Source organism: Antechinus flavipes, chromosome 1 (assembly GCF_016432865.1).
Source record: "Antechinus flavipes isolate AdamAnt ecotype Samford, QLD, Australia chromosome 1, AdamAnt_v2, whole genome shotgun sequence".
Classification (NCBI taxonomy): domain Eukaryota; kingdom Metazoa; phylum Chordata; class Mammalia; order Dasyuromorphia; family Dasyuridae; genus Antechinus; species Antechinus flavipes.
This window is the reverse complement of record NC_067398.1, coordinates 107,790,958-107,805,169: the sequence shown is the minus strand read 5'-3', so window position 1 is coordinate 107,805,169 and position 14,212 is coordinate 107,790,958.

The following is a 14,212-nucleotide window of genomic DNA, read 5'->3' as shown; positions in this document are numbered from 1 at the left end:
GTAGGACCTCAGATTTATCTTAATTTTCAATTCCCTGATCAATAGTGATTTAGAGTATTTTTTATATGACTAGGATTAGTTTTAATTTCTTCATCTGAAAATTGTCCATATCCTTTGACCATTTATCAAATGGAGAATAACTTATATTCCTACAAATTTGAGTCAATTCTCCGCATATTTTAGAAACAAGTCCTTTATCAGGACCTTTGGATGTAAAAAATTTCCCCCAGTTTTCTGCTTCCCTTCTAATCTTGTCTGTATTGGTTTTGTTTGTTCAAAATCTTTTTAATTTAATATACTAAAAATTACCCATTTTGCCTTTCATACTGTACTCTAGTTCTTTTTTATCCTTTCTTCTCCACAGATCTGAGAGCTAGACTATACCTTATTCTTCTAATTTGCTTATAGTATTACTTTTTATGTCTACATCATGAACCCATTTTGTCCTTATCTTGGTATAGCTATTAGGTGTGGGTCAATGCCTAGTTTCTGCCATATTCTTCTCCGATTTTCCCAGCAATTTTTGCCAAATAGTGAGTTTTTAACTGAGGCATATTCTTGATGAATTAAGTAGACTTTTTTTTAAAAAAAGTTTCTGATTAAATAGTTCTTGGTATGAAAGAAAGGCCAAACCTTGTCAGAAAGGCAGTCATGTGTATTTTAAAAAATTGATTTTTCTTCATGATTTTGAATGGATTTATGTTGCAAAAATCACGCCTCTAAGCCATTGCATCGGGGAACAGAAGATTAGTGTGGCCTTGTGAAGCACAAACATAGTCTGGAAGGCAGGAAAGAGGTGGGATGGCTCATTATATGCAGCAGCATGTCATCAAATCAGAAATAGAAAATAATGGGGAAAGAAGTCACAGGGTAAACTCCACTCCTTGTGAAACATAATTCCCTAGACATGTAAAAGTATTGTCTTTGGCGAAGCTGGTTTGCCTTGTCAAGTCAATAAAAGTTGGGAATGCTGTAACTGCACTGGCCTCAGCTTGCAGAGTGGCTGATTACATATCCCCTGGGGAAGAGTTGGTCTTTTAATAGACATTCTTCTTGTCTCTTCTTCCCTCCTCAAATAAATCATTCGATTTTCAACACTTAAATCATCTTTATCATCTAAGAATGCTCTTTCTTGAACCAGAAACGTTTAAACAAACTTTTCCCCCCTCCTATTTAAAACCATCACCAGCAGGAAAAGGAGGCAAGAGGGAATTTGTTCATGGTTGCCCAATGGTTGTGAAAATATTTTAATAACAAGACCTTAGGCCACATCTTATTCTAGTGACCACAAGGCACTTACCAGGTATCATCTAATTTTAATCTAACACTCCTTCAGGGAGTGAGGTTGTGATGGATGATATTTATTTCCTCATCTAAGCCAGCCAGGAATGGAACTTTCTTTCTATATGATATTTGTATAATAGTTCCTCTGGGATACTCTTTCAACTTATCCTCACATGTGAAAGATTGAGTCTTCAGAGGGTAAATGTTGCTTCTAGATCCTAGGGTGTAATCTGTGGATCTGCAATTAGGCTCTGGCTCATGAATTCCCACCAGAATTGCTTCCCATTAATAGCCAATAGGTACAATGTCTTATAGCCAAATAATTTTAAAAGATGGCATAATAAGAATAAAAGCCACAAAATGCTCATCAATAATCCTAGAGTGCACTCTCCTAGACATATGTGGAATGTCTGTTAGAAATAGGTACAATGAGAATAAGGCATAAATATAAGGAAATGTGGTCAAGGCAATTCATAACTCTGGAATAGCAGGACTTTGAAGTTCTTTCTCTTCTTATGGAGTGGCCATGAAGTTTCTATATGGGTGACTTTCTAGTGCTTTTCTGGACACCCCAGATCTATTCCTCTTCTCTTGGATTCTTTTGAGTCCATGCCTGGTTCTTTGTGGCCTTTTTACCTCCTTGTATTTTTGGGAAGTGTCACTCAAATTCTCTTTAATTGATTCTCTGGATGGAGTATCTCCTTCTGGGTAAGTAGTTCTACTGCTAGGTGCCATAGCTGATGGGAATAGGAAAGGGAAAAGAGAAAAAAATCTCCATTTCTCCTTTCCCTTTTCCAAGAAATGAAATCATCTAAGCTCAGGAAAAGAAAGACAAGGAAAAAGTAGCAATTAGGGATCAGAGAGCACCTGTTTATACCTTAAAGTCTACAGTGTGAGTAGTATTTTCTGGTTCAGTAGTTAATTCTCTCAATATCTCTTCCTCCTCTCTGCTGAACATCACAGGAACCAAGAAATTCCTTTATCATTCCAAAAATATCAAGTTCTTTAACTTGAGTTAAACTCAAGTAAACTTGAGTAAGAATTCATTTGATCCACTGAAAATGGATGGGCTTCCTGTAGATTTGGAGGAAAGAAGGTTTACTCCATTATTTTCATATGACCAACAGCATACGTCTAGAGGCAGAAGACTAAACTCAATAATCTCAAGCCCTCTAAGAAATGAGTATCCTCCTATTCAAATATGCCATACATCTATGATATACTCACTTCTTAGGTTTTCCCCTTCCTAAGCTAATACTTTTCACAATTTTGTTTAGTCATTTTTCAGTTGCATCCAACTCTTCATAATCTCATTTTGGGTTTTCTTGGCAAAAATACTGGAGTAGTTTTCCATTTTCTTCTCCAGCTCATTTTACAGATGAGAAAACTGAGACAAACAAAATTGCCTAGGGTCAAACAACTAGTGAAGTCTGAGACTAGATTTGAACTCAGTAAGATGAGTTTTTCTGACTCCAGGTCTGGTACTCTATGGACTATGGCCCATCTAGCTACTCCAGGTAGGGTCATAAATCCTGGCCTGAGTTTGTTATTGAATCTGAGTTTGGAATTTTGCTTAGAGGCAGCAGCTATAGTAAAAGGTGACATGTTATGTTATATAGATTCTATTTTTTTTGCTTAAAAGGAAGCATACAACATTAGTATTACAAGAGACAGAAACATACAACATTAATACTATAAGAGACAGAAAATTCAAAAGCTCTTATAGAAGCATTTGCTAAGGTATACACTTGAGGTAATAATTCATTTCAAAGCTTAATATCCCTTTTACAGAATTATTGGAAACTGCTATATCATTATTTAAAATGTAGTAGGAAAGATCCTAAGACCCAGTTCTCAGTTCACTCAGAACTCCTACCTAGCTGTTTAAGGGGAGTGATAAAAACTAGAATCTTTCACTTTTATATGCTTATGTAAATCTATGACTTGAATTGCACAGTAATGAAAAATTTCTATGAGTACTTTAAACTTAATTTCCTTGGGTAGTGAAGATAGGATGGAGAAGGAAGAAAAAAAAAAGAATCAAAGAAAGAAGTCTAAATTCCCACTCTCTACTCCCTTCCTCCCAATGTCTCCCACAGACTAAGTTGCAATAACAGCATAAAGCAATGGTGACAATATAATCAAAGATGCTGAAACCCATAGTTATCTAAGTATCATATTACAATATTATGTGTTTTCAAAATCTGGAACCATGGAAACAATTTCTTAACTAGGCTCTACATAAACACAAAAGTAAATTTTGGGTCACTTGCAAATGTAGTGTGTGCACGTGCATGTACAAACACAAAAACATATATACTCCCACATTCCTCCCCCAAAAAATGACCCAGGAGCATCCTTTTCTTAGGAACAGATGCATGGAAAACTTCAGATTTAAAATGTACATTATAATGAGGTTAGTCATATGTAAAAATCACCATAAATGGCTTTCACGCAGAAAGAAGAATTGTTGATTTGGATTGGTAGTTGGAAGTGGGAGTTTAGAGAAGAGGTTTCCCCTTCATGTACCAGAGACAACTAAGATGTTTCTCAACTTCAATAATAAAAACAAAAACAAAAAGTAAAATTCACCTTTAGATTATGAAATTAGACATGAAAATTTTAGCTAAAGGACTTTAATTTCCCTAAAGAAACTTAAAAAAAAAAATTAACATGCTTCCAAACATAAAGCTTACTAAGATTTTCTCTATAGTTACAGCCTAGGTCCTAGAAAGTCTTTCCTTTTTTATTTGTTATTTATTTAGGATATATATATATATATATATATATATATATATATATATATATATATATATATATATATATGCATAATAGAAGATTTGAGGACCTACATTTAAATCCTAACCCTATTATTTGTTCTATGTTGATAAGCAAGTTACTTTCCCTCTGGAGGACTTGGTTTTCTAATTTGCAAAAAGAAGGGTTTGGATTAAATGATCTTGAAGGCCTCTTCCAACTACAAATACCATGAAAAAGTCTCTGAGGCAGTTTACAAAATGAAAACACAAAATAAAACAAGATCATTTGACACTAAAAACAGAACAAAATCAATTATAAGGGGCAAATAAATAGACGCCATGAGGCTCCTGGAATGAGTTTGTTCCTGCAGTTGCATTTGGAATTTAGCTTACAGCCATCAGCTGCGGCAAAAGGTGACATGCTATATTAAATAGAATCCACTGTGTGCTTAAAAGGAAACAATAAAATTCAACTGAAGAAAAAAGTTTTCCCCAGCATTTAATTCTAGGAGGAATTTGTCCTGTGATTTCTTAGACATAAAGAATACGGAATAATTGCTTATATTCACTTAGTAAATGCTCATTGAATTGAATTGTATATATTTGATTTCATCCTTTCCTTCTTCCTAATGCTAATTCCTAGATAATCATTTCATCCCACTGGGCCAAGCTTCTGTATTCTGGAAAAGGAAATTAATAAACTATCCTTCCTTGATATGTCAATCAATGCCTGGCAAAGATATTGGTCAGGTCTTTTAAGACAGTATTTGTAATAGCATTGTCCTTTGTATTTTGGGCCTTCCCAAAAGGGAGTTAGTGAATGTAGCTGTTGATCTGGGATAAGATAGTTCTTTCCTTTAAACAACAACAACAACAAAATGCTTAAAATACAATATGATCATTAACAAATGTAAACTGATAAAGACTAGGTATACCATTGTAAGCTTTACATTTCTTTTTATCTTAAATTTCTATCTGCCTTAAATATTTCATCTATAAAATGGGGAAGATTATAGCATCTATCTTCTGAAGTATTTTTAGATAATGACGTAATATTTGTAAAGCACATCACAAACCTTAAAGTTTTATACTTTATACTTATAAATGCCAGTAATCATCATCAGCAGCAACAGCATTATCATTATCATCATCATCATTATCTTATTATTATTAGCCTGAAGGTCACTGATAGAATATTCTGAACTTTTTTTAATTGAGAATTTGAAAAGTTTATTTTATCCTTTGTAATGTTCTGATCAAAAAGTGATCATACTATTATGTTTTTAATTATTTACAGAAAAAATATTTATCTTTTACACAAGGCTTCTCTTAATGCTTCATTATTCATTAGACTACATTGTGTCTACCTTTTCTCTTTTGGATCCTCTTATTTTGGGACTCTTTTCCAACACTTTCTTTTCCTTACACTTCTAGCAAAGCAGGTGGGGAAGATCTCATTCTCCTTCCTATCTGAGCAACAATACTAGCTTGCATCAGAAGCACATGGAAGCAGAAGACATGTGCTTAGAGGCAAGCCTAGGATTAGTCTTTAAATTTCTGACTTTCCTCTTCCATTCTCTTTCTTCTTTTGAACATAAGTAAGCAGCAAACAATCTAGAGAAATATATTTTTATAGCCTTGATGGTTACCTTGTAGGTCAAAGTTCCTACGTCAATGAGTCAGACATAAGCTAGAAGAAAGAGATTTTTTTATAATAAATAGTACCTTTGATCAGAGGAAAAGAGGATCACTGCCAAAATCATAGTGTACTTGCTCTATTGAAAGCCCTACTTTGGTTGAGCAAGAAATGTGGACCTTGCCAAGCCTCCATGACAATTGTTCTGCAGTCCTTCAAAGTGTCTTATCCTTTGGGGGGAAGAGGGATGATAAAATAAATGTAACAGGATCTTTGAGAGTTTTATATTTCCTGTTTCTCCGTGCCTATCTTTGTGCCATTTGTATCCTATGCGTTTTTCTATGTGGAGCAAATAAACTGTCCTATACCTTATACCTATATTAACCTTTGGGTTTCTTTGTGGAAGGACATATCATTATCCACATTTGGAGAAACCTTATTCAAGAACCACAGATGCCTAAATTTGATTTTATACATTTTCCTGGAGCTTTAGTCTGAAGTTGGGGCAAAATTAGAGAACTCTTCCCTAGGATGAACTCAGGTCCATGTAAACCCAAGAGGAGTCTTAGACAACTCCCCAATCGCCTATAGAATCTCTGAATTTCAGCATTGGAATAGTTGTCTGAGGTCATTTGTCCCCTGAGGAGGAATCCCTTCTACGATGCTCCCAACAAGTGACCATATTCCCACTATCTTTCCATAAGCAGAATTTCAGCATTCATAGTGTGATAAAAATGAGAAAGGCATTCTAAAAATCCATTCTCTTAAACAACAATGCACCACCAGGGGCTCTGCCATAATAAGACAATGACATAAACTGACTAAGTCACAAAAGTCCCACATCAGGGTGGCATTCATGAGCACAGCGGTCCAGATGATTATCTAGGTGGGGTGAGGAGGATAAAAGAGAAAGAGAAAAGTGAAAAGAAACAGCAGCCCAGCAGGATAATTCTTCAAAGGGCCCTTTAATTCCCAGAATGATTTTTTTTAAAAGTCTTCTTTTTAATAATTCATAAAGCCAAAATTTCACACTAGGGTGAATAGAGAATTCAGAAATAACTAATATTCTTAAGAAGAAACATCTCTATCATTAAAAAATCATTTATAGTACAGCTTTTGAGTTGGTTATCTTTCTAGGAAACAAAATCCCTTAAAGTATATTTGATGATAATAGAAAAATATAGCCCAGTTCTTCTCTCCATGTATCTTAAAAGAACAGAGAGCTGGTTCTGCATAAGAAAGGGGATACAATTCCTCTAGCCTCTATCTCTTGCACAAGAAAAGCTAATTTATCTATAAAATGAAGGAGTAGAATATGACTTCTAAGTCCTGTGAGCCTATTAATGGAAAGGACTCCCCACATTTTTGTCATTGCGATGCAGTCTCTTATTTTAGAACCTCAAATATATCTAAGACAGGATTCTTCCCTTTTTTTGTACCATGGACCCTTTTTGTAATCAATAAAAGTGTATGGGTCCCCTCTTGAGATAAAATGTTCTGAAATATAAATATGCAATTAACAAAAACAATTTTTAAAAAAATTCATAGATCCCAGATTAAGAACTTCTGTGAAGAACTGAAAGACACAGCTCTTTCCATCAACAGGTTGAATTGTTTGAATTGTTGAGTATCAGTTTTGAGGCTACTAATATGGTAGGCCTTGTAAAGACAGAGAAAGACATAAATAGTGGTATCATGGAATGAAAAAAGCCCAAGTTTTGGAGACAGGAGATTTGGGTTTGGGTACCACCTCTAATGATAAATAACATATATATTCTCTTTCAAAGTTTTTCAAAATGCATTATATATGCAATATCATTTGATCCTCACAATAATCCTGTAATGTAAGTACTATTATTATATACATTTTACAGATGAAGAAATGGATACTGAGAGGCTGAGTTTGCTAAGAATCTGAGGCAGAATTAGAACTCACAATTTACTGACTTCCAAATTCATTGTACCATCTTAGTTGCCTAATGGTCTAGTAAGAATTTTAATGGACTCCATTTTTTGGCTCCATTATTAAGTTCACTATGTTTGGTAATTGTTATTATTATTTTTCTTTGTAGGGGAGAGCACAAAACAAATATATGATTGCATTGATAAAGGAAATTCCAAATAAGAAAACTATTAATAAAGATTTGCTCCTGTTTTATAGCTTTGTTTTAGATATTTACCTGGTACACTGAGGTGAAGTGACATCTCTAAGGGTCACATAGCCAATATGTTTCAGAAATATTATTTCTTCCTGCTGTCAAGGCTAGTTTTCTAAACACTATATGTATTGTGTCTCTTATCTAGCTAGAGGCAGCCGGGTAGTGCAGTGTATAGTGTGCCCCGCCTGAAATCAGGTAGATACTTTCTGAATTCAAATCTTGTCTCAGATACTTACTAGCTGTATGACCCTGGGTAAGACATGTAATCCTGTTTGCCTCAGTTTCCTTATCTGTAAAATGAGCAGGAGAAGGAAATGGCACACCACTCCAGTATCTTTGCCCCTCAAAAAACCCAAAAGGGACATGACGAGTCAAACATTACTGAAGAAATGACCCAAAACAACTCACCTCGCTATTTTTATCTTAGACAAATCATTTGATCATTCTAGGTTTGTTTCCACATCTATGGTATGAGAAATTAGACTAAAGTCTTCTCGAGGTTTGACATTTTTGCATTTATAATTTTGCTTTTAAGCAAAAACATTTTTCCAGGTTATTCATCCTCTTTAGATCTCAGTTTCCTTATCTGGGAATTGGAGATGACAATACTGGTAATCACCTACTTTGTAGGATTATTGTGAAGAAAATATTTTGTAGATGTTAAGTTTTTACATAAATATGAGTCATATTACTATGATATGAATTCTCAGGGCTTTGGAAGCTCATAATGCAGTTTGGGAGATAAGTTAATGCACATGAAAACAAAACAGTTGTATAAAACCAAAAAACTTGGCTTGAATTCTATCCCTGCCACCTGCCATCAGCTGATCCTTAATAGTGGATGAATGGCTTGAGTGTGAAAGAAAAGATTAGAACCAATTATTATTTTATATTAAGGTTTTTCCCTTTCTATTTCCTCATTGAGAAACCACCCCCTATAAGGTTATTCAGTCAGTCTCTGGAGGATATTGCTGATAGATTGCCTAAATCCTCAGAGTACATGCTTTTTAATCTTGGGTAGGACTCCACCTATCTAGAGAAGACCTCACAAACAGAATCCAATTTAGGCAAGATCTTGCTTTTAGGAAATAAACCTCTGTCCTTTGCAACCTTCTATTAGAATTTAAGGTGACCCCACTTATGAAGAGGTAAACCAGCAGAATAGTTTAGGTAGAGATGAATTCTTTCCAGGTTTCTGGAGACAGTCAAGTCTCATGATTAGTTTACTTTGTCAGAAGGAGGAGCTGAAGACTTTTTGGTAATTTCCTCATTAATATATCCACCCCACTGATTGTTAACCAATCAGAATTTATTTCTTTATCAGGTATAACACCCCTTTTCCAAAGATTTTTTTTCAAGCATTCATTGTTCTCCAGGGGGTATCTTGGTGTGTGGGACAGGTGCTAGAGCCCCTTCCCCAAATTAACTAATCAGAAACATCCTCAGATACAAAGAGAAAGCATTTATTTAGTCCAGTGATTCTCAAAGTATGGTCTAGAGAATCCTGAACCTTTTTAGAAGGTCTACAAATTCAAAAATAGTTTTTATTTCCAATATGGCAAATGTTTATAAATATAATCCAGATAAACAAAAACGCTTTGGAGAGATCCTCAATAATTTTTAGTAGGATAAAGATACTGAAAACAAAAGTTTGAGAATTTTAGTTCCTGCAGGGAGAGACCCAAGCACACCTGGGAAGCATCCCAGCTCCCAATATGTGCTCAACCTGACAAGCTAGAAGCTGTAAAGCTGGTTAAATAGCAAAAGACCCAGGCCTTTTTATTGGATGGACTAAAAGGAAGTAATCCTCATTGACCAATGGTCACCAATGTTGTCTGCTTCCTGTAGGTCACAGGACCTCTAAGCCTAGAGATCATGTGACTTCTTGTAACCTCTGGGAATGGGGATCACATGACTTAGGCCTAGTGTCATAGGCTTCTTGAGAAAGCTTCACCTGTCTCATTGCATTGCCGGAAGGACCACCCACCTCATTTTCTTAATTATTTGCTAGTCATAATTAAGAAATTAATTAATAATTACACAGACAATATGTCTTTTGAACTTGTCATTTGTCACACAGTGAATAAAAGGCAGGAACCAGTTCTGGGGAAGAACATTTTAAGAAACAGTAGGATATGGATTACTTTTCCTAATTGCCTAATCAGACACAGAAGATTATGAATTTGGAAAAAGAAAGGCCACAGAGAGTCTTGGAGGAACCACAAAAGCAGTATCACAAGAAGCAAATGTATGAGAATTAGGCCGCAGCAGTCCAGCAGTGTGGCCATGCAGACGGATTGGGCAGGAAGAGGCTCAGGACAGACTCCTTTACCCCAACTACAAACCCCAAGAGAGTAACCCTCTTTTCCAGTTGGTTTCCCTCACCTTTGTCCAAAACCTCCAGGGGTCTTTAAACTTTTTAAATAGGGGGCCGGTTCACTGTCCCTCAGACTGTTGGAGGGCTCGACTCTAGTAAAAACAAAAACTTTGTTTTGTGGGCCTTTAAATAAAGAAACTTCCTAGCCCTGGGTGAGGGCGATAATCGTCCTCAGCTGCCGCATCTGGCCATAGTTTGAGGACCCCTGCTACCTTTTATTTAAAAAAAAAAAAATTACATTGTATTTATAAATGGTGGTAACCATAGTAGAGAGAGGGGGCTGCAGTCAGGGAGACCTGAGTTGAATTAAGCTCTCAGATACTCACCAGCTGTGTGAGCCTGTTTCTTCATCTGTAATATGAGCAGGAGAAGGAAGTGGGTCCATTATCTTTGTCAAGAAAACCACCCAAATGGGATCACAATCAGATACAACTGAAATGACTGAACATCAGCCACTATCACTGACTTTTGCTAGTCTTGGGGCATACTTAGTAGGAAAGAAGCAATGGAGGGACAAATGTTTAGGAAAAAGAAATACAAAGAAAATAATAGAAATAGAAATTCATACCAAGAAATTTAAAGCAGCTCAGACAGACAGAGAGAAAGACAGACAGACTCAGTTTGTATAAGAAAAACCATCTACTTAATGAGACAGTAACAGCATGAGGATGAATAAGAATGGCTGTATAATGTTGCTCATTACCTTTTTCTACCCTGTTACATTAAATATACATAAGTACATATACATAAGTTATACATAAGTATAACAGATTATACTTAAAAGTTTAATTGTATGATATAGATCGGGATTGGCAAACTGTTTCTTTAAAGGGTCAGGTAGTAAATTTTAGATTTTTCAAGACAAGAGGTAAAATATTACATAAGTATGTGGATAAAAAAAGGAAAGATAAATTTCCACAAATTTATTTTTATTAGTGATCAAAATACAATAATAATCATTGAGAATGTATATATATATATACACGCACACACATTTTATATATAATTGTATATATGCACACACATATGTACACATTTATATATACACATGCACACACATATACATGTTGTGCATTTATATATGTATATACACTTGTATGCAGACATGTTTACATATGAATGGATATGCACACATACACACACATGTCTACTAATGGGAAGAATGGGATTATTTGGGGAGTATATCATTTTGCTTAACTGAAGTTCAAAGTCAGTATTCTTTATTATCAAAATAGATTGCAAATGTTTGTTAATGCTGATTTGTAATGAGATTTTATGTATTAAATCTTTGACAATGTCTTTTCACACAGATAGGTACTGTCAACTTCTCATATCAATCCAAGAGCACATGATTTTAATTAAGCTGAAAGGCTAATAGTCTTAAAACAAGCTTATTATCTATGGATATATTTCTTCAGCTGTTGCAATCAAACATGATTTAATTAATTCACCATTGGTAAACAACTTTCCTTTCTTGGCTAACAAATTAGATGCTTGGAAACATAATTTGATTGCAGTCATCTCGTTCATTTTTTTTTTGCTTTTGCCAAAGAATTCTGTTATGATGAGATATTTCATTTAAAATTTTCTAATTTTTCTAACCCCTGCTTTCCTGTGTTTGAGTATATTGTGCTGAATTGTTCTTCTGACAATGTCAACAAAGATTGCATCTTTTTAGCTCAATTCTAATGTCATTAAACTAACAATGCTTTGCCATCTAATTTGCTAACAAAGTAATCCATATTCTGCTGTTTCTTAAAAGAACAACATTCAAAGTCCACTTTTCTCTTCCCATTTTGGCATGATGAGTATATATTTATAATAAAGAACAAAATAAGATTTCATGTTATGGCAATGCTAGTGACACTAGAAATGTCTTGAAGTTATAATTATGGCACTGTAATTTGTAGTGAGTTGAGTCTAGTGTATCCAGAAAAAGAACTGATAAATAGAAGTACATATAGAAAAAGTTACATATGTGTGTATATATTTATGTCTAATGATAGCCATCTCTAAGGAGGTGGTGAAGAATGAGGAATGGAAAAAAAAGAAAAATTACACAATAATGTCACTATATGTTTGAATGGAATAGTAAATTGTGCAGAGCAGATTTGCAGTTTCATTTATAATCATCTTTTTTATTACACCATATTATGAAAATACTTGTTTTATTCTATAAATTAAGAAGAAAATAAAAAGAAAGATGGATAGGATGTTGTATAGGAAGATGGAAGAGAATTGGGCATTTTAAGAGGTGAAAACAACATTCTCTTTACTTCATTGGTCTAGAGTTGATTTTGCTCTATTACTTTTAAAATAGTAAAGCTACTTACATATACTTAGAGACCCTGGCAAAATTAGATAAATTTAACCTACAGAAAGATTTAAATGATATGTACCAATATATGCCAACCCAGCCACGAGCTTGATTAAATTAGACTCCTCTTTATATTTCTTAAGTTAAAAAAGAATCTTAATTCAATTACACAAAACGAAAAGGGAAGAAAGCATTGTGTGGTCCTGGTTCTGACTCATTCATTCAGTTTGGAACTCTGACTATCTGGGGCTGAATTACAGGTTAATGTGGAATACTAAGGGAACCCATTGGCAATTGTGATTTGTCTTTGTGGTACATGACTTTTAATCATATCCATGACTCATAAACATATGAGAAGATTAACAGGACTGTGGGAAGAATGTGGCTGTCTCTTTTTAACAATAACTAAATTTGGGGGGCAGCTAGGTGGCGCAGTGGATAGAGCACCAGCCTTGAAGTCAGGAGGACCCGAGTTCAAATCTGATCTCAGACACTGTCTAGCTGTGTGACCCTGGGCAAGTCACTTAACCCCAATTGCCTCAGCAAAAATAAAAATTAAAAAAAAAACAAACAACAACAAAAAAAAATAACTAAATTTGTTTTTTTTTTCCCCAGCCATTTAAGAATGAAGAATGAAGAATTCATTTGTCTGTTCAACAGTTGGTGATTCCATTTGGAGATTTTTTAATTTGGGGAGGTGGCAGGATGAGAGCAAAAATAATGTCATGATTTTCCATTTCCTTGTCCAGTTAATTTTACAGATGAGGAAACTGAGGCAAAAAAAAGTGTTACATGATTTGACCAGGGTCTCATAGCTAGTAAGTATTTTAGGCCATATTTGAACTCAGAAAGATGAGCCTTCCTGATTCTAGCTCTGACACTATCATTGTGCCACCTAGCTGCCCTGATCATTAAATAGATAATGCTTAAATGAATTTAAATACATAATGGAATTTGATTTATCAAACATTTATTAAGCATTTCTTCTGTGCTGGGCTATGTGCTAGGTAGAGAGAGAGCTGGATTTAGATTCAGAATAATTTGCCTGCTTAATCTCTCTAGGTCTCAGTTTCCTCATTTGTTAAATAAACAGTTGGACTGGATGACCACTAATATCCCTTCTAGCTTTAAATTTTTGATATTATAATTCTGCAATCTTTTTAAGGCAATCCCTTCACTTGTCATCCACTATATTCATATATTTGAGGAATTTCTAAAACTTACAATGCACAAAAAATCAAAACCCTAAACCCCCAGACTGAATGCTGAAAGCAGCAGGAATTGTGATTCCCTGGAGCCAAAACACCTGCAAGAAATGAATTTCCCTTGCTTTGACTGGGACTCTTTTTCATCTTGAAAGCTAAATATTACCTGACACACTGATTAAACAGTGTTGAACGAGTTGATCTCAAAAAGTTCTTTGCAGCCCTATGAGGCTGTGGTTTCAGGGGCATATTTAGGGTATTGTTTTTTGTAGGTCAAGAAAAAAACAGCAAGCTTCCCATATTGTCCAGTGATTTCCACTTACCAGCCCCCTCCCCTTATCCAATGTTTAGGAAAGCCTTAACCTCCACTGATCATTTTTTTTCTTGTTTAAAGTTGATTCTTTCCCCCTTGGAGAATATCTATAGAGAAGAAATAGGAAACTTTTCAATTTGGCAGAGCACTTTGCTAGAACCT